Below are 27,387 nucleotides of genomic sequence, written 5' to 3'. Positions count from 1 at the left end.
GAAATAAGCCAAATGTTCATCAACAGTAGAACAGATAAATAAATTGTGGTATATTAATACAATGTAATATTTCACAGCAAAGAAAATGAATGAATTACAATTTTACGTGACAACTTGGAAGAATCTCACATAAACAAGATTATAAAGCCAGACACAGTAATATTTAATGTGTGATTACACTTATATAAAGTGCAAAACTAATCTATATGATTAGAAGCTTGGAAAGTATATACTTTTGGTGGAGGGGAGCACATAATCCCTAAAAGAGGACATATGATGGGTTTCTGGGGTCCTATTTCTGGTGATACTCTATTTCTTGATCAGATATTGGTTACATTGGTGCATTGACTTTATGAAAATGGAGCCAGGTGGGCATTATGACCTATACACTTTTCTATATGTATTTAATATGTCAATAACATATTTACAATTAAGCTTATGAAAATTTCTTCAATAAATCACCCAGTTCAAATCCCACTTCCTCACGGAACCTTTCCTTTTAGCCCTGAGACAGAATTAATCACTTCCTCCTCTTAGTTCCCATGATACACTACACATTTGTCTACTATGCATACTGATTCATGATTTCTTATATATCTTCTTGCTGTGGCTAGACTCTTTGCTGCTTGCAGACAGGGAACACATTTTAATTACCTTTGTGTGTCCAAGGATTAACATGTTGAATGATCCCAAGTGGAGTAGAAATAAATGTTATTGAATTACCTCAAGCAAGCACTTTGGGTGTTCATCAGACAATTCCACAATGAATTGATTACTCTCTTGTCCTTGCCAAAAACTCATTGAAGTCATTTGATAATCCAAAGAGAGAGTGTCCCAGTGTCTTAATGGAAATATCAATCATCTTTCTCTCTTGGATCTTCAGAGACTCTACCCCTTATTTGTCAGATCACAAACAAGGACAATACCCAGATCATATTTGTTCAGCTCCTCAAAGAAATGCCTTTAATTTCACAAGATCCGATAATATACCCTCTGTTTCGTTTTGGTGACAGGTTGAGACCAAAAATACCCATTTTTGCACAAATGCACACAAAATTTGTCTTTTGCAAAATCAAAGTTGAAAATGTGTCTATTTTGACACACAATGTCTCATATATAAAGCCCTGCAAGATATGTATCTCTTTGACTTCAGTGGCAGAAAAAAAAACAGGTAATCTTTGCTGATGAATTTATACATTAAAAATTGCTTTGAGGAACTCAAGAACTATCTTCATTTTTTACATTTGTCAGAAAATTTCCCACTCAATAAAATGTTCAACCCTAATGATTAAGTCACTTCAGGACCATGGTTATATCTATGCTTCTGTTCCTTTTATTTTATTTCAGTTCTACTTTTATTTGAAATTGCTCTTTTTATTGTGTTGAATTTGTTAAGCCTCCTTGAAAAGCAGGTAGACCATATATATATATATATATATATATATATATATATATATATATACACACACACACACACACATACATATATATGTATATACATATATACATTATATATATATATATATACACACACATACACACACACATACATACATACATACATACACATATATCTTAAATCAGGGTTTCTCAATCCCAGTACCATTTACATTTTAGGCTAAATAATTAGTTGTGCATTGTAGGATATTAAACAGCATCCCTGACCTCTTCCCACTAGATGACAATAGCATCCACCTCAGTTGTGACAACCAAAAATGTCTCCTGACATTACCAAATGTCCCCTGTTGGGCAAAATCACATCCAGTTAAGAACCATTTTCTTAAATACATAAATAAATATTCTAAAACATTTTTAAGTTCTTGTATCTAAACTTAGTCACCAAATAGCTATTAAACAAGATGCAACTCAAAGTACTAATTAAAACCCAACTGTCTTTCACCCTGTTGAGTGATATATAAGCAGGTCTTAAGCCAAATGAGGAAAACACGTAGACACCCATTGGCCTACTTAGCCAAGAGACACAGGCTAAAGAAAGACTCAGTAAAGACCAATGAATGGAAACTGTTGGTTTCATTTTTTTTTTTTCTGTAGTTAAACACAGAAAAAAATAAATGGAAGTGGTTAACAGCCATAGACAATGTTATAAAGATATTTCAGATGCCACATTGAGAAAGTCCTATGGGAATAGTAAACCCAAAAGTTAGTTGGTACTTCTTTTATATTTCTCCCTAGCCCTGATAAATTAAGACATCTGGAGGAAGGTTTTTATTTTTATTTTTTCAAAGTATGAAATGACTGAGAGGTATAGATGGCTTTTATTCAACAAACATGGAAGCATCTCTGGAATATACCCCCAAAGAGCAACATACAAGGAAAGGAGTAGTGGAAGTGACAAGCCACATGATAAGAATATTACCCATCAGCATACTGATTTCATTTCCACCTACCAGCTCCCATTAGACTCTCTGAGGTAGCCTAGACAGCTTATGTTGCATTACTTTCATTTTATACTTCAGTATGCTAAACATGTAAATGGCACAGAGTCATAAACTGGAGAACATAGAAGAGCTTGAGTGGAGATTATATTAATTGGATGCAACCTGCAAAATCCCAATCCAATGCCTCTTCCTCCCATAATTCTCTGATTTCCCCCAGCCCTCATTTGGAAATATCCGGTTCCTCTCTTTAGCTGGAGTCTTTCACTCCCTTATTAGTGTTGTCTCTGTGTGAGCTTTTTCTCCTACTCCAGCATGATGTGTCATAATCATCTTTGTTTCCTCACTGTTCTTACCAAGCACAGAGCCTTGTAGGACTCAGAAATATTTGTTTAATTGAGTATCATCTATTAATATACTCCTGAATTCCTACTAATTATTCAGTAGTGAAAGTTGAGTATTAAAAGCCTCATCCTAAAGGGGAGAAGATTTCTTGAGAAATGTCTGGAGGTTTGTGAGCCAGTGACCATCTATAAAAGAGCATGAATATTGACTCACCCTGCACAGGGTGAATTCATCCCCTATACTCTCCACAAAGTGACATTAGGGTGGTAGTGGGATGCACATGGCATCACAGATTTTAAGCAGTTATCAGAGGGCACACTTAACAAGTGTGAAAGAGTTCACATCTTGCTGTACATGGTTTTAAAACTACTGATATCTGTTCATTGACAGAGACATTTGTCTCTTGGACTTCTGATTTTATGGCATGAAAATTTGCATTTGTGTCTTTAAATTAAAGCACAGCATAATTATTTCCAATACATACTTTCACTTACATGAATTTTCAATCTTTCAGAGTGCTCATGAGTTAAGGATTTTAATCCCCATTTTGTAGGTAAGAAACTGAGGCTCACCAAGGTTGAGGACCTTCCTAAAGTCATTCAGACATGTAATGACAGACTAGGCCATCTGATTCTCAGTCTAGGACAATATGTCTCAACTGGGGGTGATAGTGCCCTTCAGGGGACATGTGGCAATGTCTGTAGACAGCTTTGGTTGCCACGACTAATATCTGAGGGAGAAGTGCCACAATCTAAATGGTAGAGGGCAGGGATGCTGTGAAATGGCCTATGGTGCACAGCAGCCCTACAATAAGAACTCATCTGGTCCTGACTGGCAACAGCACTAATGTTAGTCTAGATCACACTCACACATTCACACACACACACACATACACACACTCACATCCATAATCTGGGTGCTGCATGGACATCTATACCATCTAAGACACCTGGCCACAATGTATTGTATACCACTGCAACCACAGACTATACAGTCACCTGGAAGACCTAAAAATCCAGAGTAAGTCTTGAGGCTGCCCCCCCCCCCAGCCAATGTTGGCCACCATGTATGAAACAGGGACTGTAGAATGAACAGGGGTGTTAACTAATAATTCATTAAAAGGTCCTCCAGTGAAATTCTTTTGCTCTCTGATAGTGGTCATCGTTTTCCCAGCCTTTAAATCTTTGAATATGTAGACCCAACTTAGGAATATTTCTCTATCAAGAACAGTTATAAAGGTGTCATTAGACAAATCTCAATGATTTAAACATTATTTCCCCCTGTGCCTCACAACTGAAACTATCTTGGAACAATACTTCAAGATTCTGAGAACTAATACCTCTTTATGTTTTCTTTCATTTTTTCACTTGTCTTCCTTCTTAAAATATTTGGGATCATTTATTATTTGCCTTCTATTTAAATAAGACCCTTTATCTTAAATGATAACCAATAAGACTTAACAGCAGTGCCCAATGTGCTTTTAGGATCACAGAATATCTTTCTTTTCTAGTCCTAAAATAAACATTATACAGATCTAGTCCAGCTATTTCTAGACCGATAGAAAAGCAGGCCCCTAGGAGGGAAAGTAACTTTCTTAATCAAGTCGCAAAGCTAGAGCTGAGACAAAGACATCTATGCTACCCACTTTTTACTCATCCCTTGCCTCTCTCATGGTGTCACCATTCCTGTCTTTGTGGGAGAGAAAGCAAGGTTGTCACAGAATCCATCTATTCCATATACAAGTTACCACACAAACTCCAAATGCCCCTCCTTTTATTTCTTATTCTTTTTTGTAAGAATGAATGCACTTCATGGCTCCCTATGCTTACGTTTATTCGATTTATCAAATACTGAGATCATGCTCTTTGTTTGTCAGACACTGTTCTAGGCCCTTTACAAATAATTCATTTAATATACATCTTACCATAGTTGTAGCTGTAAATATTACTTAGATAAAAAAGCAACGTGTACTTTCTGCTGGACTGTGAAATGCCCAGTATTATGTTTATGAAGGTATTTGTAAATATCTTCATGTATTCAATTATGAGAATTATAAAGTTAGGGGAATGTAGCCTCCCTTCTGCATCTGCACATGGGGAGAACGAAAGAGAGCAAGCTCTCTGTTATGTCCTCTAATAAGGACACTAATTATATTGGATCAGGTCCCATCCTTGCAACCTCACTTAACCTTAATTATTTCTTACTCCAAATACAACCACACTGGGAGTCTTGACTTCTACATGAAGTTGAGGGAGATACATACATTCAGTCCATAAGAAACTCCTCACAGGCTCAATCATCTTAACCAGATAAAGAAAATAAAATGTGAGATTTTTGTACGTAGGACCAGGAAGTGTTAGGAGTAGAAAAGGGGAGAGCCTGAGGGTTCAAGAATCCGTTTTGGTCCACTATATAGCCTATGTCAAGATGAAAAAATAACTTCTTGGAATTTTAACTCAAGTTCTATACAGAATCCCAGTTTTGTGCTTTGTGTGGCACCTCAGAATCACATGATTTTCAAGTTGGGAGTGACTTCTGTTTTCAGATGCAAACACTGAGGTCCTACAAAGCTAAGTGGCCCTCCCAGTTTGGCAGGTAGACTATGCACACTCTCAATTCTCCCTGATGTTTTCCAGCAGGAAGATGACTGTTCATTGATTTATTATTTTTAAAAATCAGGGTGCGTGCTAAAAAAAAAAAATGTAGTGTTGTTTTAAGAAATGTTTTATTCAGGAATTTGAAGTCATAAGTCTAAAATCCAGAAGGTTATCAGAAAAGAAATCCAGAAAGTGAGAAAGGTTAGAAAAACATAAGACACTTTGTCTTGTGTTCAAAGTTGCATCAACAAATGGTGAAGTGGAAGGAATGTGGCTTAAGGCAAAAAAAAAAAAAATGTTATGTGAAACAGTCCTTGGTCAATGACGTCGGAACAGCCATGGTAGGAAAAGGTCCAGTGGTTTCAGAGGCCCCACTTCCAGGAATAAACTCCTCTCACCTCCCCATGTGTGAAACAAGAGGACGTTAGGGTAACAGGGAACCTTCAGATGCTAAACAAAGGCTATTCACAGACAGCAATTGATGATCTGAAATTCTCTCAAAGAAAACATTTAGATGACCTTTAGTGTATCAGATTAGGCCATGGGATGCCCCAAATCATGTAAATGTATACTTTACAGTACAAGAGACAGTAAATGAGAGCAAAATTACAAATGGCATTTTCCTGCAAATGACTAAAAGTAATAGCCACAGGAAGCTATTCTCTCTAGAAAGATTCTAAGATGAATTATTTATTCCCTTCTTTCTGTCTCAAAGAAAGCTGGAGGAACAATAAGGTGGAAATTGTTACATTTTCAATAAAGGAAAGGGAAAGTGAATGTGGTAGGTTGCATTAATTACCCAAGTTCTTCTTCACAGTTCCCTTCATTCACACCATATGAAGTTCCTCTTGCTAAAGAGTACATTTTCTGCCTGTTGATTTTATATTCCACCATGTGACTTGCTCTAGCCAATGGAATGTTAGCCTGTACATTACAACTAATCCTCTTGGGTGACTGGGCTTACTGTCTTGTGTGTGCCATGACCATGAAAACAGCCTCCCCAGGAGCTGCTGCCACTCAGCCTGAGACCTGAAATGAACACACACATAGAAACATGATCCTCAACCTGGTGAGAAAGCAAAACCAATTGGATCCAGAGCCTGAAGCAAAGTCACTGGACCCAAGTTTACATTCGCCCACCACACTTCCAACCTACTACCCAAATCTCCACCCCCACACCAACCTGAAGACTAGCAAGTGATAATGATGGTCCTTTTAAGCAAGGAGGCCACAGAATAATGTCCTGCAGACCAAATCCAGCTGCCATCTAACTCACCCACCAGCCAGCTATTAATGGAGTTTATATTTTTAAAGGGTAGAAAAACATCAAAAAAGATTTTGTGACCGTTAAATATTATGTGAAATTCAAATCACAGTGTCTATAAATAAAGTTTGATTGGAATACAGCCACTATCATTCACTTATGTATTATCTCTGGCTGTTTTAGCATGACAATGGTAGAGATGAGTAGTTGTGACAGACACCATATAGCTCACAGAGGTTAAAATATTTGCTACCTGATCCTTTCTCTAAAAATCTTTTTTTTTTAATCCTCACCTGAGGACATTTTTTCATTTTTTGATCAGATAGAGTGGGAGGGAGAGAGAGGAAGAGAGAGAGAAACATCGATGTGAAAGGGACACATCGAGTGGCTGCCACCCGCATAATCCAACCAGGGCCTGGGACAAACTGCAACCGAGATACAGCCTTGAGTGGGAACCGAACCCGGGTCTCTCTGAACCACAGGCCGACGCTCTAACCACTAAGCCAAACTGGCCACGGCTGCTACCTGATCCTTTAAAGGAAAAGTTTTTTCTATCCTGCTTGAAGCCACTGAGTTTTAGAGTTGTTCACTATGTAGCATTATGTAACTGATTCCCCACTCCCCAACAATAAACTAGTAACTGTACACAGGAAATGACCATATTTTATGACACCACAATAAATTCAATGAAAAATAAAAAGTAAAGATTAAATGAAATAACTCAATAGTAACAGAACCAGAGGGTCTACTGGAATGGTCTATACAAGCCTCATATTGCTTCATATTGTCGGGGGGTTCTAAGTAAATTGATTATATTTCCTGTTTCTGTGGATAACTTTGTGTACAAATGCAGTGACTAAAACAGGAAGAAGACATCTACCCAACACTTACAACTCCAGAAGAAACTGACACTTGCCTTCTTACGTTGTTACATTACACTGACATGAAGTAATACTGCATCCAGAGAGCAGATTGAAAGATGGATGTGAGTTCCTTCTCTAAACCCTGGGAAGACAGGGACCAGGCCTTATACATGTACATCTACATTCCCCTCAGTGCTTTGCACATTTCAAGGCAAGCAGTGTGTACTTGGTAAACATGTGCCAATTAAAGACATATCTTTGAAAACCACATGGTTTAATGAAAAGTACATTGAATTGAGAGTCAAAAGGCCTGGCTTATATGCCTATAACTAAGTGGAAGCAGTCACTGGACCCATGATTATTTCAGTCCATTGCAGAACATCCTAACCAGCCCACTGTACTGGCGGAGTACAGAGGTAGGAGGCCCTCGGGTTATCTGGGTAGGATCTGGGGAAGGCAGAGCCTCCAAGGCTAGTCCCCCTAACCACAAGCTGCCTTGTTCTTTTTATCCTAGTGTGCCACAAAATTATGATTATTTTCTATATATATTATGATGAGAAAATCATTGGAAATAGTTGCAGCAAGTGAGACAGGATTTAACCTATAAGATTAATTTCATTGGATAGCTATTTAATTTTAAAGTGCAAAGAATACACTAGGTCTTTTTAATTAATTCTTCAGTAATAAAGAGTAATTGAAATGAACTTGAAATTATTCTAATGATTTCATTAATTGTCTTGGAGATCAGGGTGCTCAGAAGTGAACAAATCAAAATTAATGTTCTCTTTCCACCTTACATAGTAACTTCCCTCCAGGATTTGGTGGATTGATTTTACTTGATGGTGTCAATTAATAGACTATCTAGATCCACATCCTCTGAAATTTGACTTTGCAACTACTGTGATCAAGAGTTGGGTCTACTTCCCCACCCTTGAATCTGAGCTAGCCCTGTACTAACAGGTGGTAACAGAAGTGATGGGACTTCAGTTTTGAGCCTAGACCTTAAGAGGTCTTGAATGCTTCCACTATCTCTCTCTCATGGATCCTGGCCCACACCATGAGAAATACCCAGGAAAGCCTGATAGAAGATCAGAAACCATAGTGAAATAAGCCCAGTTTTCTCACCATAATCATTCTAGGCCAGGCAACTTCCAAACATAGAAGAGAGGCAGCCAAGATTAACAGAACCATCTCTAGAATTGACTGCATATGCAAGAGACAGCCCAGGTAAGGCCAGAAGGACCATTTAACTGACTCACAGGTATATAACCAGAAACAAATGTTTATTGTTTGAAGCCACTGAGGTTTTGGGTGGTTTGTTATGTTAACCAATACACACATATATTATTAACACCAGGTTTCTTTTCATTCTAATAAAATGAAAAAAAAATTATTTTCCTCATTTCTAATATTAAAACATACATTGACCCATGCATTCAACAAAATATTAATCATCTATTAATGTCAGATTCTTGACTGGGCTCCAAGGTTATAGCAGTGAAGTCCACTCAACCAATAATTACCTCCAAAACATCTCCAATTCTGCATTCTTATCTAATATTTTAGAGCCTAGTTTTATGAATGTTTTAGCATTACTGAAAACTCATCATGTTCTAAATCTTAAATGATCATTCTCTTCTCCAGGAGCTTCCAGAAAACAAACAAACAAACAAATCAGCAACAATAAGAACAACAAAATGGGCACTTCCAGTGGCGGCGGGAAGTGGGCTACTGGAGGGCAGCTAGGCCTTGGAGCAGGCAAATCCGGTGGGAATTGGAGCCATCATAACCTCCACCATAACTGTAATCAAGAGCAGCAAGATGCTGCAGCACAATGACTACAGGATGAGGTGGATCCTGCAAAATGGTCATATCTTCATTGGTACCTTCAAGGCTTTCAACAAGCATATGAATTTGATCCTATGTAACTGTGATTAATTCAGGAAGATCAAGCCAAAGAACTCAAAACAAGCAGAAAGAGAAGAGAAGCAAGTCCTCGGTCTGGTGCTGCTTAGTGGGGAGAACCTGGTCTCAACGACAATAGAAGGACCTCCTCCCAAAGATACTGGCATTGCCCGAGTGCCACTTGCTGGAGCTGCTGGAGGCCCAGGGATTGGCAGGGCTGCTGGCAGAGGAATCCCAGCTGTGTTCCCATGCCCCAGGCACCTGCAGGACTTGCTGGGCCAGTTCTTGGGGTTGGTGGACCATCCCAACAGGTGATGACCCCGAAAGCAAGAGGCACTGTTGTAGGTGCTGCAGCTGCTGCCACAACCAGTATTGCAGGGGCCCCAACCCAGTATCTACCTGGTCGTGGGGGTCCTCCCCCACCTATGGGCTGAGGGGCACTCCCTCCAGGCATGATGGGCCCACCTCCTGGTATGAGGCTTCCCATGGGTCCCCCAATGGGGATCCCTCCCGGATGAGGAACTCCAATGGGCATGCCCCCTCCCCCAGGAATGCGAGGCTTTCTTTGATCCTTGGCCACAGAGTTATGGAAATAGCTCCACAGAGGCATGGTCCCGGTTCACCAGGGCCACACTCCCACAGACCGGTTTGTTTGTTATGCTGTTATACATGGAGTCTCACCAGATTGTCTGGTTTCCCTTACAGGGCCCCCTCCCCCAGGAATGCACCCACTAAGGACCTAGACTCATCTTGGACCTCCTCAGCTCCTTGCCTATTTCCTGAAAGCCTGTACATAGTCCTTTTATTTTTTTGTGGCCTGTGAAACAAATTTATAATAAACTCTTAATAGGATATTATAAAAAAAGAACAACAAAATGTTTTATTCCTACCTTTATTTCTACATATCCATTCATTTGTGTGTGAAATGTGGACCATGAACTGTGCCCAAGTGAGGTGAGACTTCAAAGAGGAATAAGACTCAAGGCTACCTTCAAGGAGATCCAGTTCTTTTTAAATACATTTTTATTGATTTTTTTAGAGAGAGAGGGAGAGAGAGATAGAAACATTGATGAGAGAGAAGCATCAACATCGATCGGCTGCCTCCTCCATGCCCCCCACCAGGGATCAAGCCTGCAACCTGGGCATGTGCCCTGACCAGGAATCAAACCAGGACTTCTCAGTCCATGGGACAATGCTCAATCCACTGAGCCACACTGGCCAGACAAGGAGATCCAGTTCTTGTTGGGTACCGAGTTAAACCACATTTCCCAGTTGCCACTCCCAAGAGATTTTCAATCTTACCCTCACTGATGTCTCTCCTGTATAAATTTCCATAGCCAAATAGGTATCTAATATGTGGTGAACAATGAGTTTCATCTCACAGGAAAACTATAAATAATTGACAGTGGCTGCCTAGAGCATGGCATTGCAAAGCTGAGATTGTTATACAGGCTCAGCAACAGCATGATGTGATCAATTAGTAATGTTTCCATGTACCTGAAATAAAATGGTCGTATCCATACCACCCTAGATACATTATCTCACATTGCTCCCTGTTGACTTTTCCCAGTTTAATTATAATTTCCTAAAATCAGGACCAATGTTTCATACAGGAAGAAAAACTCAGACACTCAGACAATAAAATATTAGTTTACAGGTCATTATGGATACAGAGAACTTTTTAAAAGTCATTTCTAAACTTTTACTAATAGATTTATCAAGAAGGAAAACTTTCATCCTGAGGCAGTCATTCCCTAGGTTTTGCATTAATCACACTGTCATGTTAGGGAGCTTTATTTTGATTTCTTCAAATAATCAGTTTGAGTAGCAGTTATATGTTATATAGTTATTGGGGCATAAAATATACCTCCTCCCTTAAACCATTTTTTTTTCTTCATTGAATTTAGAGAGAGAGGATGGGAAAAGAGAGAGATGGAAACATCGATGAGAGAGAACATCAAGTGACTGCCTCCCGCATGCTCCCCACTGGGGATCGGTTGGGCCCACAACCTGGGCATATGCCCTGACTAGGAATCGAACTGGGACCTCCTGGTGCATGGGTCAACTCTTAACCACTGAGCCACACCGGCCGGGCCCTCCTCCTTTTTTGATAAACAAAGCTTGCTCTCAATAATCTTGGTAAAATTTCTGAAGTTGCATAAAAATCTATAGGCCATAGAAAGTTACACATTTTAAAATATTTTTTGAATGTCTGCCTTCTAAACATTACACTTTTATTTTTATTTTAAAATATATTTGTATTAAAATAACCAAATGTGCCATTGTTGTGGGCACAAAATCACTTTGTTTACTAAAAAGTGATTCATACAAATTGGTAATGGAAGAAATCTGTCCCCTTCCAAGAGCAGTAAACTGTATTTGCTCAAAACATTCTTTAAAATGTATTCAAATTCATCTCAAAATTTCATGTTATTCATGAAATTTTACTGGTATTTCTAAAACAAGAAATAAAAACTAAATTATTGAGATGGAGTCAAAAGATCCCATGAGTCTCTGCATTGCCAGACCACCTTCAAACATCCCCAATGGCAACTAACAATTTTCCTGTTGAAATTGACTATCTATGAGTAAACATGAATCATCCAGATTTCCTGTCAATTTTATGTGGCTATTTCTAATCCTATTTCTGGGGAACGCTAAACTCTCTCTGCACTGACATTTTCATTTGCAAAAAAATAGCTCTTGAGCACGTACTATGTCTCAAATTTAATACTCACTGGCTGAAGTGCTAGGCTGTGGATGCTACATCGCTTGTATCCACCTGTTTCCTTCCCATCCCCACTGCCATCACCCTGGCATAGCAACTCTTGACTTCTACCCATGCTTCTACTTGCCTGTGTTGTAAATTCTAAATAAGATTGGCCTATTTCTCCCCAATGACAAGAATATACCCAGCAAGTATGTGTGTGTGGAGGGGCCATAAAGGCAGATTTGGGTTTGATAGAGGAAATAACAACCAGGGTACTTGAGGAGAAAATGTGATGGGAATGGTAGTCCAACATTCAGGTTTTAGCATCAGATAGCCTGGGTTAATAACCAGGCTCTGACATCGACTAGATGTAACTTTAGATAAATTATTTAATCTCTCATGCCTCAGTATCCTAAAATGTTAAATGGAGATAATAACAAGATATATCCAATTAGGGAATTGAGAGAATTAAATAAGTTATATGCAAAATGCATACAAGTTCATAAAACATGAGTTTTCAACAACTGAGGGTATTATTTTCACTCTCAGTCTTATAATAAAGGAAGTTACCTATTAGGGCAGATAGTGCTCACCAGTTGGCAATACTCTTTCCTCTTCTTTCAGGGTAAATGATTAGTCCATACTTCCCAACATGCCTTGCAGTTAGGAGTGGGCACTGACTGATTTCTAGCCAATGGAGTATGAGAGAAAGAGTTGTGTGTTATTGCCAGATTTATCCCATAAAAACTTCCCACACCTGACCCTCTGTACAGTGCCAGCTGGAATGGAGGGACCCTGGTGTGGCCTTAGAAACAATATGCTAAAAGTGAGAAGAGAATCATCAGATGGTATCCTTGCATGGAGAAGAGCTGGGTCTATCCTCCTCAACTCCCACAACTCCATACTAGTCTAGCTGGAAGCACCCTAGTCTGTTATAGAAGCAAAATAAATAAACAAATATCTATTGTTTTGAGCCATTAGATGCTTTGGTCTATTTGTTACCTTATCCTAATCCAGGATTTCTCAACCTTGGCACCAGTGATATTTGGAGCTAGATAATTATTGGTTCTGGGGGCCTCTCCTGTGTACTTCAGGATGTTTAGAAATATCCCTACCTATGAAGAGCCACTAGCAATCCATCCTCCTTCTGAGTTGTGACAACCAAAAATGTCTCCAGACATTGCCACGTCCTCTGGGGGTTGGGTGGGGGGCAAAAATCAGCTGGGCTAAGAACCACTCTTCTAGCCTATCCTAACCATATACCCATGTTCAGAGGTATTCAAGGTGCTATGTGCATAGTCTCTTTCCAGCCGTGTTTAGCAGGTGGTTGAAATTTTGAAGTCTATCCATGACCTAGAATCCCTTTAAATTCTGCAATTTACATTGGGACTTTTATTGGCAGTAAAGATCACACACATTTACTGGTAGATGATTCTTAAAGATAATTCAGTCCCTAAGGAAAATAGGACCTGGAGATGTTACAGGACTTCCCACAGTTATGTAGAAATCAGGGCTCCCAAGTCCCAGTTTAATTTTGCTTTTAATATACCATACTGCCTAGCATGAGACTGATGGATATATTGTTCTGTTTTATTATTACATACCTTTCTCACCAAATAAAATCATCTAATTTATCTTTCATAGTTTAGTTCAAGGAAAATGCCCAAAAAAAGATCGAGGCGTGAGTCTCTGAAGGACACCAGTTATTCACCATGTACTGTATATAAAAATCTGTCAATTCTTTATTTACAACGACCATAATTTAGAGAGGAAAAAAATCTACACAAGAATAATTAATTGACATCAGGCTCTATTTACACATGTTGTTAGTAACTACATGGGCCCATCTGTCAAGAATTGATATTAATCAGGCTCACCAACCTACTAACTCTCAAAAGGCTAGACTCATTCCCAAGGCACTGAGTATTAGAAAAATAAACTGAGAGTCAGTCTGCTGTAGTATTGGTACCTATGACAGAGACTAAAACTATAAAAGTCCCTTTTAATCCATATCTTAAACTTGGGTTCTACCAGAAGCAGATAATGAGATGGGAATTTGTATGCAAGTAGTTTAATTGGGAGGAAGTTCAAAGAAGCACTTGGAGGGGGATGGTAACATGAGACAGGAAATGAAAGGTGACCAATTGAGAGTGCATTAATGAGCAGGTGACTATTGTGGGCAACTGGGGCTCAATCCTGCTGGGCCCTGATGGGAGACTGTGTAGGTCTGACTCAGTGTCTTCATACCCAAGAAGCAAGGAAACTGTTGTATTAAGGGTTGCTTCTTGGGTAGAACTCCCTGCCTTTTCCAAATTGCCTTGCTATTAGCTAAACACAAGGAGTAGGGAAAGGTGGCAGAGAAAGCCTTCTAAGTAAAGAGTTTCAGGTGTTTGTAGTATAAAGCCTTCAGATGGATGTAGGTAGGTCACCAGAAAGCATCTTCTATGGTCCAAAATTAAATCATTGACCCTCCATTCCTCTACTCCCTGTATTTCTCCCCAGCTGCAGCAGTCTTTTTTCTGTTGAATTCATTTCTGCATTCAGGGAAAGGAAGTTAATTCATTTTGGGTCTATTTCTAAGATTTAATTGCTCTATAATTTAGATTCCCAATCAGTGGGACATAGATGCTTTGAGGTGGGAGTGGAGAGAGCCTCAAAGTATATAAGGGAATCCTCAAATCTCTTTTCACACAAAACATTATTTGTAAAATAATGTATCTCGAGACATATATTTTACTATTTTTATATGTTGTTTGAGGCTGCTGTGAAAAAATCATATATGAATTCATTTTAAAGCACAACTTAATTTCCTAATATCTGTCATTGTGTGTTTTTAGAAAAAAAAAAAACGAAAACTACCACAATTAACAGTTTGAATCATGAGAGATTAAAAATGAGGAGAGGTCTCCATAATTGAAAAGTTTGGAAACCATTGGTTTAATGGTTGGAGAACAGTAAAGGACAATTAGTCCCAGCGATGGTTTGCTGACATGAGTGGTATGTGTGTGTGCATGTGTGTTTCTTTAAGTCCATCTGCTTCCAAAGTATTATTAAATGCCACTTAGACTACACTGAAGTATTCAAGACAGCAGGGTGCAAAATTAAACGTGAGTTTAAATCCTAGCTGTAAGACTTGGTAGCTGTTTGACCCTAGACAAGTGACTTAAATTCTCTAAGCCTGAGTTTTCACATCTGTAAAATAAGGTTTTTAATGATACGTCTTTCTTCTATGAGTGCTGTGAAATTTAAAGGAGGTATATGTATAAAACTCTCAATTCAGAACCTGGTAGAAAGTCAGTACTCAATGCATGATAGTTATCTTAGCTTAATCACTCTCCTGTTGCATTTTATTTGTTGCCAAATCTTTTTATTGTTGACACTAGGTAAATATGAATTTCAGAAAACCAAAGGAATATTTTTAGTATAAGTATGTCCTAAATATTGCATGGTTGTAGATGGACTGAAGGCAATATGCTTTTAGAAGCCCTGGAATTCCCAACCTCATTGGCATTGCGGTCTTTTCAAAGCATTGCATAGGACACATATACTAAATACAAAATATTTCATGGGTATACTTACACTAAAAAATATTCACTATTTCTCTGAAATTCAAGTTTAACTGGGTGTCCTGTATTTTTATTTGTTAAATCTGGCAATGCTGCATTACATGAATATGCCTAATCACAGGGGCACAAAAACCTTTAGGATTTGTAGATACGAGTTTCAGCTCAGTTTTACAATGTCTATTAAATTTTTTAAGATGCACAGCTGGATTTCTTTCAGACTTATTTTAAATATTCATGTTCTTGTATAAGTAATCACTGCAGAACCAAGACCTCAAATTCTGAAACCCTGTTTCAGAAGAGATGGCCTATTGAGTTATTTATTCTAGTAAAGAACAGTGTTTATGATACCTTTCTGTAACACATTTATATAAAAGATTTGCTAACCTTTCAGTACAGAGTGAGATAAAACACTGCTAGTGAAATGCAGCTTATCTGGGACACATCTTCCCATTCCATTCGGGCACACGTCTGAGTTAACCCAGGCATGACGTAAGCTCCACTGATCCTCACATTTCACTGCCTGCATTTTACTAGCAGGGTTGCCTAGCATGTTCCAGGAGGTTTACAAATATAAGAGACTATATAAGAGGTTGCCTGTCCTTTTAATCTATAGAATGTTATCAGTACAGATTCTTCGGATGCTTTGAAAAGACCACAGTGAACAGAGGTTGTAGATTCTAGGGCTTCTAAAAAGCATGCTCCCCTAGAACTGGACTGGTTACAGCAAGATCTTCATGCAACAGAACTCAGATCCTGGATACTAATGGTTATGTCCCTGGGTCAAGTATACCAGATTTCCTGAAGCAAAAGTATCAATTAAGCTTTTGAATTCTTCACCAGGTCTCCAAGGCATGCATAAACAAACGAACAAAGTAAGCTGAAACTATTAGCTTTCCCTGCACCCGTGTATGAATTTAATGATTTTAATTCTCAAAATGTTACTAAAACCAATGCAATAACCAATGAAAGAGAATTAATGCTCAAATCAGCCTAACTATCAGTGGAGTGGTTGGCATTCTAGACTTTCTTTTTTTTTATCTTTGTACTTTTTATTTAGGTTGGCAGAATTTGTAGACTTTTTTTTTTAAATCCTCACCTGAAGATATTTTTCTATTTATCTTCAGATAGAGTGGGAGGGAGGAAGGGAGGGAGGGAGAGAGAGAGAGAGAGAGAGAGAGAGAGAGACATCAACGTGAGAAGGATACATTGACTGGTTGCCTCCCACATGACCCCCAGTGACTGGTTGCCTCCCACATGACCCCTACCAGGGCTGGGGAGGAAACGCAACCGAGGTATGTGCCCTTGACTGGAATCGACCCCACGCCTCATTGGTCTGCGGGCTGACGCTCTAACCACTGAGAAAACCGGCCAGGGCAGAATTGTTAGACTTTCTATAGAAAAATATTATCCCTAAAATAAGTCTGGCTGATATAGACCAAGAAATATCTATGATTCCGATGGCAGTCCTTTCCTAACCATATCTACTTTTACTTTTTCCACTCCTTGTTCTAAAGGATATCTTTCAAGTCTTTAGCATAATGTCTGAAACACAGTAAATGCTTCATAAATGTCATCTCTCAGCAGTATTTTTTATTGTTGAAAGTATTACAGATGTCTCAGCACTATTAAAAGGTACTGCCACCTGCCTGAAGTTTGAGGAGAATGGACTTCAACCTGAATTTTCAGTGTTATCTATAGCTCGAACTTTGTGGGACTAAAGACAGTCCACAATTCACACTCTAGAGACCAATGTTCTTCAAATGACCTGAACTGAAAGACCGCCCCAACTAGGGATCAAACCCATAACCTGGGTATGTACCCTCACCAGGAATCAAACCCACCACCTTTTGGTTTATGGGACAACACTCCAACCAACTGAGCCACACAGGCCAGGGCAAGCCCGATTTTTAAAATTAGAATTGCCCAGCCGATGTGGCTCAGTGAACTGAGCATCATCCCATGAACTGAGAGGTCCTGGTTCCATTCCTGGGCAGGCTCAATCCCTAGTACAGGCCGTTCAGGAGGCAGCTGATCGATGTTTCTCTCTCACATCAATGTTTCTACCTCTCTCACCCTTCCTTTCTACCTAAAAAATGAATTAAAACTTATTTAAAATCAGAATCAATAGACATAAAATTGTGCTATTGATTTTCTATGAAAGTTTCTAAATACACTCTTACTTGATATGCTTTTCTCACTGCAGATCTACATGGACTGTCCAAAGACCAGCACTGGTCCAGGGACCACACTCTGAGTAGCACAGATCAAATGGTCATTGTACATGTATTTTTCACTACTAAAAATATAGACTGTCACACCAGAAGAATGTGATGGCTTTAATCAATGTGTTGACTTTTGGCTCTTTTATTAATATGAATAGCTCAGATTAGCCGAAGTAATGTGTTGGGTTTGAAATTTTGTCTAACAATATTTTTCCTGGTAGATTAAATTTTTAATTATATGTAATATTTAGACTAACGTTAAAATCTGTAGTTTCCTAACCACACAGACTGTCAACAGGTGGAAGTGTCTGCTCAGGAAATACAACTTATTTTTTTTAAACTGTATTGTGAATAGTACTATATATATACAGTATATAACAGTCCTCAAAGAAGGAGGAAAAAAAAACTAGAAAAGCCCTGGCCAGTTTGGCTCAGCAGTTAGAGCGTCAGCCTGCGGTCCGGAGAGACCCGGGTTCGGTTCCCGCTCAGGGCACGTACTTCGGTTGCAGTTTGTCCCCGGCCCTGGTTGGTCGTGCGGGTGGCGGCCACTCGATGTGTTCCTTCACGTCGATGTTTCTCGCTCTCTCTCCCTTCCTCTCTCTCCCTCCCACTCTATCTGTACAAAAAATGGAAAAAATGTCCTCGGTTGAGGATAAAATAAAAAAACTAGAAAAGATAAAAGGGGTAGGGATTTACCACTCAGAGAGCCAGTACTTTGCCTAGATATGTCACTCTCAAGTTTAGAAGGTCATTTCATTAAACCATGCTAGGTTACTGCTTGGAATACCGCTCCCACCCCCATCTACCAAGTAAAACTCTGCTTATCTTAGAAGATCCAGATCAGGAGTTACCTCTGCAGTGCTTTCTCAACATTCATTCATTCATTCACCATCCATTCATTCATCCATCTGACAAAGGCATATTGCTAGACACTGTTCTAGGTGCTAGAGATATAACAGTAAACAAGCCTCAGTCCTATCTTCTTGGAGCTTGTGTTTTAGTAAGGAAAAGGGAGATAAAAACCAATTAACAAATATAGTCACAATATAGTATCTGATAAGTGCAGAGTTTTATGAAGAAACGAAAACACAGACTCAACTTTCCTCCCTCATCAGAACACAGAAAGTGATTTCAGAGACTATTTCCTCGGTTTCCCCAAAGACAATGAATAACTATTACCATTTTAGATACACAAGAGAGAAGTTGATTCATTATATACAATGGATGCCTTAGGGAATTGAAGTTTTACTTCTCATTCTGAGAGAGAGTGAAACTGTGATGCTTGTTTAGAAATGTGCTGAGGGTGGCCTCTGTAAGAATTGTACAGGTGACCAGAGATCTAAAAACAACTACCCCTAAGAGTGAGCCATGTGGATAACTAAGGGAAGAGCATTCCAGACAAGGAATAGCAAATACAAATCCCCAAAGAAGGAACTTTTGAGTCTGCTAAGAACAGCTAGGAGGCCTGTTTTCAATCTGGGGACTGGCTGCCCTCTTCTGGCAGTGTGAAAAATAACAGGAACTAAAAATCAGCATTCTCTAGTCCAAATTCAGATTCGTCGGTTTGACACCCCGCTTCAGTGCCCTTCTTATGCATCAAGCTACCAATTATGGTCAACACAGTGGACAATAGCTGTAAGCTTAAAACAATCTCTGAGTATCCTAGTATTCTCTCAACATTTAACTTGTTAGGTTGTTTTCAGTCTGTGGACTGGCTGCCCTCTCCTGGCAATGTGAAAAATAACAGAAAATCAAAATCAGCATTCTCTAGGTAATCCAGGACATCCTACCCTCTGCCATGCTCCTTTGGTATTTATAATAGCATAACCACGGTCCTAAACATATCCACTGTAAGACTTTTAGCCTTTAAACTCAATGCATATAAAGGAATTGTAGAGAATATTGCTGAGAAATGACATCAACTAGTAAAGAATGAATGAATAAATGAGTGAATGAGTGAGTGAAATTGTATTTTTAAAGTAACAGAGTGAACTGTACTAGAAATTGTTGCCATACTGCTATGTGTTCACCAAAACCTATTCCCTCTCCTTCCTGTCTATGGTCATGTGACTGGATTCTGGCCAATGATGGAAGCAGAAGTGATGGTGTACCACTTCCAGGCTAGCCCACAAAAATCTCCCATGTGAGATCACTTCTCTAGCCTTTGCCCGGAAGTAAAGGATTCCTAGGCCCTAGGACAGCAGTCAGCAAACCACAACCTGCCCCTGGTTTTGTACAGCCCATGAGCTGAGAATGGGTTTTGCTTTATGGTTGAAAGAGACTCAAAAATGAAGAATAATTTATGAAAATTATATGAAATTCCAATGTTGGTGTCCAAAATAAAGTTATATGGGCACACACTCATATTTATTCATTTATATTGTGTCTATGGCTGCTTTCACACTACAACAGAGTTCAGTAGTAGTGACAGATACCTTACAGTCCACAAAGCCTAAAATATTTACAGGCTGGCCTTTTACAGAAAACGGCTGTTGATCCCTTTCCTCCTGTTGAGCTGAGCTACAAGATGGGAGGAACTGGGGTCCCCAAATCACTACAAGGAGTTTGCCTCCTAAACATTGGACTGGTACATAAGAGAGAAAGAAACTTTTTCTTTGGTTATTCCATGCAGATTTGAGGGTTCATCCTTTTTAGGACATAGGGTTACGCCAACTCATATAAAGATTTTCTTTCTTTTTTTATGCTTATGGCAGGGGGCGAGGGCAGACAGATGAGTGAGACTCAGTCAGATAAACTGAATAAAGAAGATGTAAGAATGTATATTTTAAAGAAGGTACCATTTTGTACTTTATATTCACAGGGCTTACTTAAGTCTTGAGGGGGTCTACCAGGGTGAAGAGAACAAATTTTCAGTAACAGATTTTAAAAGATTGTGTACCCCACGTCTCAAAGGATAAGAGATCTTTCTTTCTTACAGCTGCATAGTATAATCCATTGTGTCAGAAGAGGGGGTGGTGGGGGAGAGATAAACCACAGAACTTATATGCATGTGTGCATGAACAATGGACATGGACAACAAAGCTGGGGACAGGGCGGGAGGGTGGGGAAGGGGGTATCAGTGGGGGAAAAAGGAGAAACATCTGTAACAAAAATTAATTAATTAATTAATTAAAAAAGAAGATTGTGTAATATATCACCTCATTCCCACTAGGTGGCACTTAAGAGCATTTACACTTGCAAAACTAATCTATTTCAGGATCATCACAAGGTTTTAAACTTAACAGTTGGTATTTAGCGACGCCTACTGAATGTTCATTATTATTGCTGGAGATACAGAAAAAAAATAAAAATCAGTGCCCCTCCCTCCAAAGTATTGATCATTTGTAGATTTAAAGTAAAACATAAATCATCCTATCTAACCCCTAAATTAAAGTCTTCTCATTCCAATGAACTTGTTGCTGGTTTGATAATTATTTAAATCTTATAAATGTGTTTTTGCCCAAATAGCCATGGGTCCCATTCTACATGAGCAAAATACTGCCCCAAAATATTTATTTACAAAGGAGAGAGACTTCACTAACCCTGTCCTCAAGGTGCATTTCTATTAATGACAGTCACAAACAATGCTGCACAGTTTAGTTTTTTATTCTTACCACACTTAGCCCAAAACACGTTTTGCATCTTCAAGAAAAATTTACTGAATCCAAATCATAGTTTTTAGGTCAGGACAAAGGGTATGAATTGTATCCTATGGGTAACTGAGGAAATACTGAAAGATTTTGGTTTTGGGGAACGATTACTATGTCGTGGAGAAAAGAATTGGAGGACTGAAGTGGTCAATACCAGAAACCAATCAGGAGGCCTAGACTAGGGTAGTGAGCCTCTCAATAGAAAGCAAGAAGTGGAGTCAGAGAAACTGAACTTTAAGTGGTCACGGTCCTTGTCTTTGTGGTAAATAAAGTTCATACAGTGCAAGGGAGTTAAATGACTGAGACTGATGCCTTCCCCCTTCTTAATAACAATACCTCAGCCAAGTTCCTTGAACCCTATGAACTGCAGGCAATTTGATCAGTAAAATGCAGATAATGCCCACTTCACTAGTGCTCTCATGGGCATTAAATAAAATAACATCAATAGGTATATGATGTACTGCCTAGCAATTCACAGATGAGCAGCAAGGGATGTTACGGGTTCCAGCATCTGCTCTACAGAAAACCTTCACACCCTTACACTCATGTTGAGACTGTAGCTCCTTTTGGGTTTTCCAGCACCCTATAGCGATAGTGTAGGGCAGGATTCCTTAGCCTTGTCACTAATGACATTTGAAGTTGGGTCATTCTTTGTTGTACAGGGCTGCCCAGTGCATCTTGGAGCTGTTAGGATTTAGGGAGATAATTTGAGTAAAATATTCTTGCATTGTCTAAACTAAGGCCTCTAAAAGTCGGCACTATTGACATTCAGACCTGGATCATTCTTTGTTGTAGGGCTGTCCTGTGTACTGCAAGATGTTTAGCAGCATTCCTAGCCTCTACCCACTTCCTCCCCTTCACTTATGACAACTAAAAATGTCTCCAGACATTACCAGATGTCCCCTGGAGGGCAAGAACCACCTCCAGTTGAGAACCACTGGTATAAGACGTGGTATAAAACAGCCCTGTCCAATAGAAATATAATGTGTACCACAATTGAGGGCCACTGTGTAATTTAAAATTTTCTAGTAGATATATTAAAAAGTAAAAAATAAGCAGAGAAAAGTATTCTTAAACTATATTCTACTTTACCCAATATAGCCAAAACATTATTATTTTCAACACATAATCTACATAAAAAGTATCAGTGATATATTTTACTTGCTTTATATTAGTCTTTGAAATTCAGTGTGCCTACTTAATCCTTACAGCACATCCCCATTGGGACTTGCCACTTTTCGAGTGCTCAATAGTTACATGTGGTTAGGGGCTACTGTATTGGACAGTGCAGGTACACAATCTTACAGTGCAAACTTTAGTATACTGATATCCTTTTTTCTTCCCCCCTTTCACACTTACCCCTTTCACTCTTATTACTTTTCTATTTTCAACCACATAGTGGAGATGGTCTTATAAATATCACATAGCTCCTTTTTTTATTGCAATGAAAGGTGGTATAAATAATTTATAAACAAGTGGCCCCTCTCTAGTTCCTCCAGCATCTGGCCACTGCTTGGCCTAAAACACAACTTTAATTTTGACACTCTCCTTCCATGTACTTCTGATGTGTTTCCCCTAGCCACTGCCCATGGAAGTCTCTATCTCTTCATCACGTCCCTCTGCTCACTGAAAAACACTTGATTTTCTAGAACCATTCCCACTTACATGAAGACTCAAGGCATTCTCACCGTCTCCTTCAGTAAAGTCCTTAAATCTTCTATGGGATGGGTCAGCAAGCTTTAATGTGATGTTGTCCAAACAATGTGACTCGACTAATACCTGTCAATGAGCACTGGGTCCTTACATGAGGCCGTTTGGTTTACTTATGCTCAAAATAAGCATTCTTGCTAAAATGAGCAGGCCGCAGGGGCCTTTTCTCCTTACTGGTCAACAGCTTTCATGTACTATAAAAGGAAGCTTTTTGGGTATCTGCCCTTTTTCAGGTTACCATATTTTCTTCACATTCCATAATTACCCACCTTCTCTCATCTCCATGCCCATCTGTGTTGAAGCAGACACTGACTCTGGGACTGCATTCCAGACGCTCATTAACAGAGGTCTGGCTTACATCTGACAGAAAGTATGGTGCAAAGATGTCCCTGATTAACGTCCTAGAGAGGATGAATCTGACATGTTCAAGTCATAGGAGAGCAAAAACATTCAACTCCCCATTGTTATTCTGCAGATCTCCTTTGGACTGGAATTCAAAACCATGTTGCTATGGCTCTTGAAAACTAGCTTCATATTCCTGTTAAAGTATGTGTCTTCCTGACCATCAAGTTGATGAAATGTGTTCACTTATTCATTATGCAAGAATTGTCAGCATCTTTTTGAGGTCCTGCTTCAGCTGGTTTTCTTTGCTTAGTCAACCTCAATAATGCCACAATACAACAAGGTTGGTGGGCCAGAGCCTGGTGAGTGAGCTGAGCCAAGGAACTAGGTTATAGTGTGGAGCAGATGCAGTCAGTGCCCCCTCACATCCTCTCAGCATGCACTGTTCCAGTATAGATCAATGGCACAGTGCTGCTCACATAAGCAGCTCTCTGACTAAGGGCTGTCATTTGGCCAGAGAACATGAGGCAGGCCAGAGTGCCAGGGAGATCATGCTCTATGAGCCAATGTTACATGGGAGTTGAGTAATAAATACCCCACCTTCCTTGCCCTTGGATGGGATAACTCTGAGGCATGTTCTACACTGGCTTCCAGGTTCCCTAATGGGATTGCAGCCCATTGGCTAATGTGGAAATTTGATAGTACACTCTTTATGGAATTCCTTCCTCCTCTTTCTCATCTGCTTCTTCTCTATTCCTCTACTCATATTCTCCATATAATCCCCTTGAATTTGAATCTTAGAGTCAGATTTTACTTCTTAGAGAACTCCACCCAAATCATGCTAACTTTCATTAGGAGATAATTATTTCGTTTCTTATGAACATTGACCATCAAGAGATGATAAAAAATTAATAAAAGTTGAAAGTTAATTTAGCTTATGGTGTGAAAACATGCACAAGAACATATTTCTGGACTGAAATGTAACAAGGAGAAGGCAAAGAGCCTATACAATTATTTTCATATGTTTCTTATATTTGAATTTTTCCTGTACAATATCTACCAAGTATAAATGGTATGTTGAACTCTCCCTAATAATAGCATAATAGGATTTTGCATAAAATAAAATCACCAGTTAGAAATTTTTCAGTGGAAGAGCCTCCAAATTTCTAGACCTAAATTCTTCAGTAAAATCTACTGATTTGTTTTTGTTACCTTAATTTGGTAGAATGCGCAATCACAAATATTTCAGATATGAAGTCTCTTTTCATACATAATGGACACTTAGAGCTGTTCCCAAATATTCTGTCATAGTATTTTAGAGGACCTCATTTTAGCTGGCATATACCCAGCTAAAACAATTATGATGTTGTCTATCCTCCTTTACAATTAGGAATAGTCATGCAATTAAATGCTGGGCAAGGGGATGTAAGCAGAAATGTCCCGGGATAACAACAGAAAATTGCCTTAAGAGACAGTCCTTCTCTCAACTGTGGTGATTTGCCGCTCAGGGGACATTTGAAAATGTCTTGAGAGATTTCTGGTTGTCACACCTGTAGGTCGCTACTGACATCAAATGGGCAGCCACCAAGCAATGGTCTCTGTGCAAACTTCCTACAATGCACAGAACAGCCCCCACAACAAAGAAGAATCCTACCCAAAATGGCAATAGCTCTGAGATGCTGAAACTCTGAATTAGACATCAGATTTGAAATAAGAACTCAGAAACAACTGCTTCTGGTTCTTTCAAGCTCTGCACAGACTCCAGATGCCTTTTGCTTCTCTGGTATCTACAAAGTAATAAGAGATGATGCTGTCTCACGCTATTAGCTATGGTATTTGAAGTATTCTGAGTTCTGAATTTTCACTTAACCTGATTCAAGTTCTCTGTCACTCACTAAAGCAGTGGTACTAATAACTTTCTGATCTCAGGACCCCTTTAATCTCTTATAAATTTTGAAGGCCCCAAATGCTTGTGTTTATGTGGATTTTATGAATTGCAATTTATTGAATTGGTAATAAAAACTGAGAAAGTTTTAGAACATAAGCACACACTTCATTAGCTGTCAACATGATGACATCACCACATACCACATGTGATCTCAGGAAAATTTTATTGTGTACACATGAGAGAATGAAAGTGAAAACACACAAATAATTTCTGCATATTATGAAAATAATTTTGACCTCAAGGAACTCCTGAGACTGAAACCCTCAGTTCTTCCTATTATACTTTGAGAAATAGGACCACAGAACCCGCTTTAAAGACCTAGATATTAATAAATATTTTAGCATCCTTTGTCACAGAAAGGAGTGTTTCTCCTTGTAAATATATACTCATCATTTCTAAAAGGTACAGAGAGGTCTTTCTTTATAGCTTCTCTAAAGCCTGAAGAATATACAAATAAGATAGACTGGGACTTTGATATTTTTAATACTGAATATGTGCAATGAATTAGCTTCTTGGTGTTGGAGATCACTTCAGAAAAAAAAAATCAGTCATTCTAAATCTCCTTTCATCTGAGACACCTGGAACTATCAGAAGATCATAGTTTCATGTTTAAGGAATCCAAGCCCAATCAAATCTGGTAATGAAGAAGGACTTTGAGATCTTGAAATCTATTTCTCTTTGCTTTTCCTAGCCCTTCACAGTTGAGTTCCTCCAAATAAAATATATCTGTAGGAGAAGAGCAACATAAGATATAAACTGCCTCTCCCCCCAAAATATCAATTGCCCAGAGAAGGGACCCAGAATGGCTTTTTTCTTTTTTTTTTTTTTTAATTGTTTTTTTTTTTTATCCTCACCCGAGGACATTTTTCGATATTTTGTTCAGATAGAGTGGGAGGGAGAGAGAGAAACATCGACGTGAAAGGGACACATCGAGTGGCTACCACCTGCACGACCCAACCAGGGCCGGGGAAAAACTGCAATCGAGGTATGTGCCCTTAGTGGGGACCAAATCCAGGTCTCTCTGGACTGCAGGCCGACGCTCTAACCGCTGAGCCAAACTGGCCAGGTCTTTATTGATTTTTTTTTTTTTTTTAAGAGGGAGAAGAAGGGAGAGGAAGAGAGAGAGAGAAACATCAATGAAAGAGAACACTGACTGGCCGCCTCCTGCATGCCCTGCACTAGGGATCTGGCCCACAACCTGGGCATGTGCCCTGACCGGGAATTGAACCAGTGACCTCTTGGTGAATGGGTTGAGGCTCAACCACTGAGTCACACCAGCCGGAATAAGATGGCTTTTTTCTTTATGAAGATTTCAGGAGAACTCAATACTTTTGTAAGTTTGTTCTCTGTTTGATAAAGAATTAACTCCTAGAATGTGTATAATAATAACTAATTACTGAATTTTTCATAGAAAAGACTTGGCTATGTATGTATGCTCTCAGTATTAAGACATCAGTAAATACAGATCAGTTGGATTTTCAGAAAATTAATTTTTCTGTATGTAATTTGAAGAGTTTAAAGTCCTTCGTTTTTAAATACTTTTTCCCCATTTCTTAATATTCTGGACACCTGGTTTTTAACATATATTTGTGGAAACTAATTCAGTTGTCCCTTGTAAATAAAGATCATGATTAATTAAACTTGGCACTACTGACATTTGAAGGCAGATAATCCTTTGTTGTGGGGGCTGTCCTAAACATTGTGGAATATTTAATAATATCTCTAGCTTCCACCCACCAGATGCCAGTAGCACTCCCCAAGTTGTGACAACCAAATAATGTCTCCAGATATCAGAAAATTGTCCTGATACAGGTCCATCAATTTACCATTCAACTGTATGAGAAATGGATTATTGAAACAATAAACTTA

At 38.9% G+C, this 27,387-nt stretch overlaps 1 protein-coding gene and 1 pseudogene across 1 annotated transcript in view; one reads left to right on the top strand and one right to left on the bottom strand.

Moving 5' to 3' along the window:
- ARHGAP6 (Rho GTPase activating protein 6) overlaps window positions 1–27,387 on the bottom strand; it is a 458,118-nt gene that overhangs the window by 321,440 nt on the left and 109,291 nt on the right. The window lies entirely within an intron of this gene.
- On the top strand, window positions 9,257–10,113 carry LOC118636029 (annotated as a pseudogene).

Source organism: Molossus molossus, unplaced genomic scaffold (assembly GCF_014108415.1).
Source record: "Molossus molossus isolate mMolMol1 unplaced genomic scaffold, mMolMol1.p scaffold_m16_p_2, whole genome shotgun sequence".
NCBI lineage: Eukaryota > Metazoa > Chordata > Mammalia > Chiroptera > Molossidae > Molossus > Molossus molossus.
This window is presented reverse-complemented; position numbering and strand designations above follow the sequence as displayed.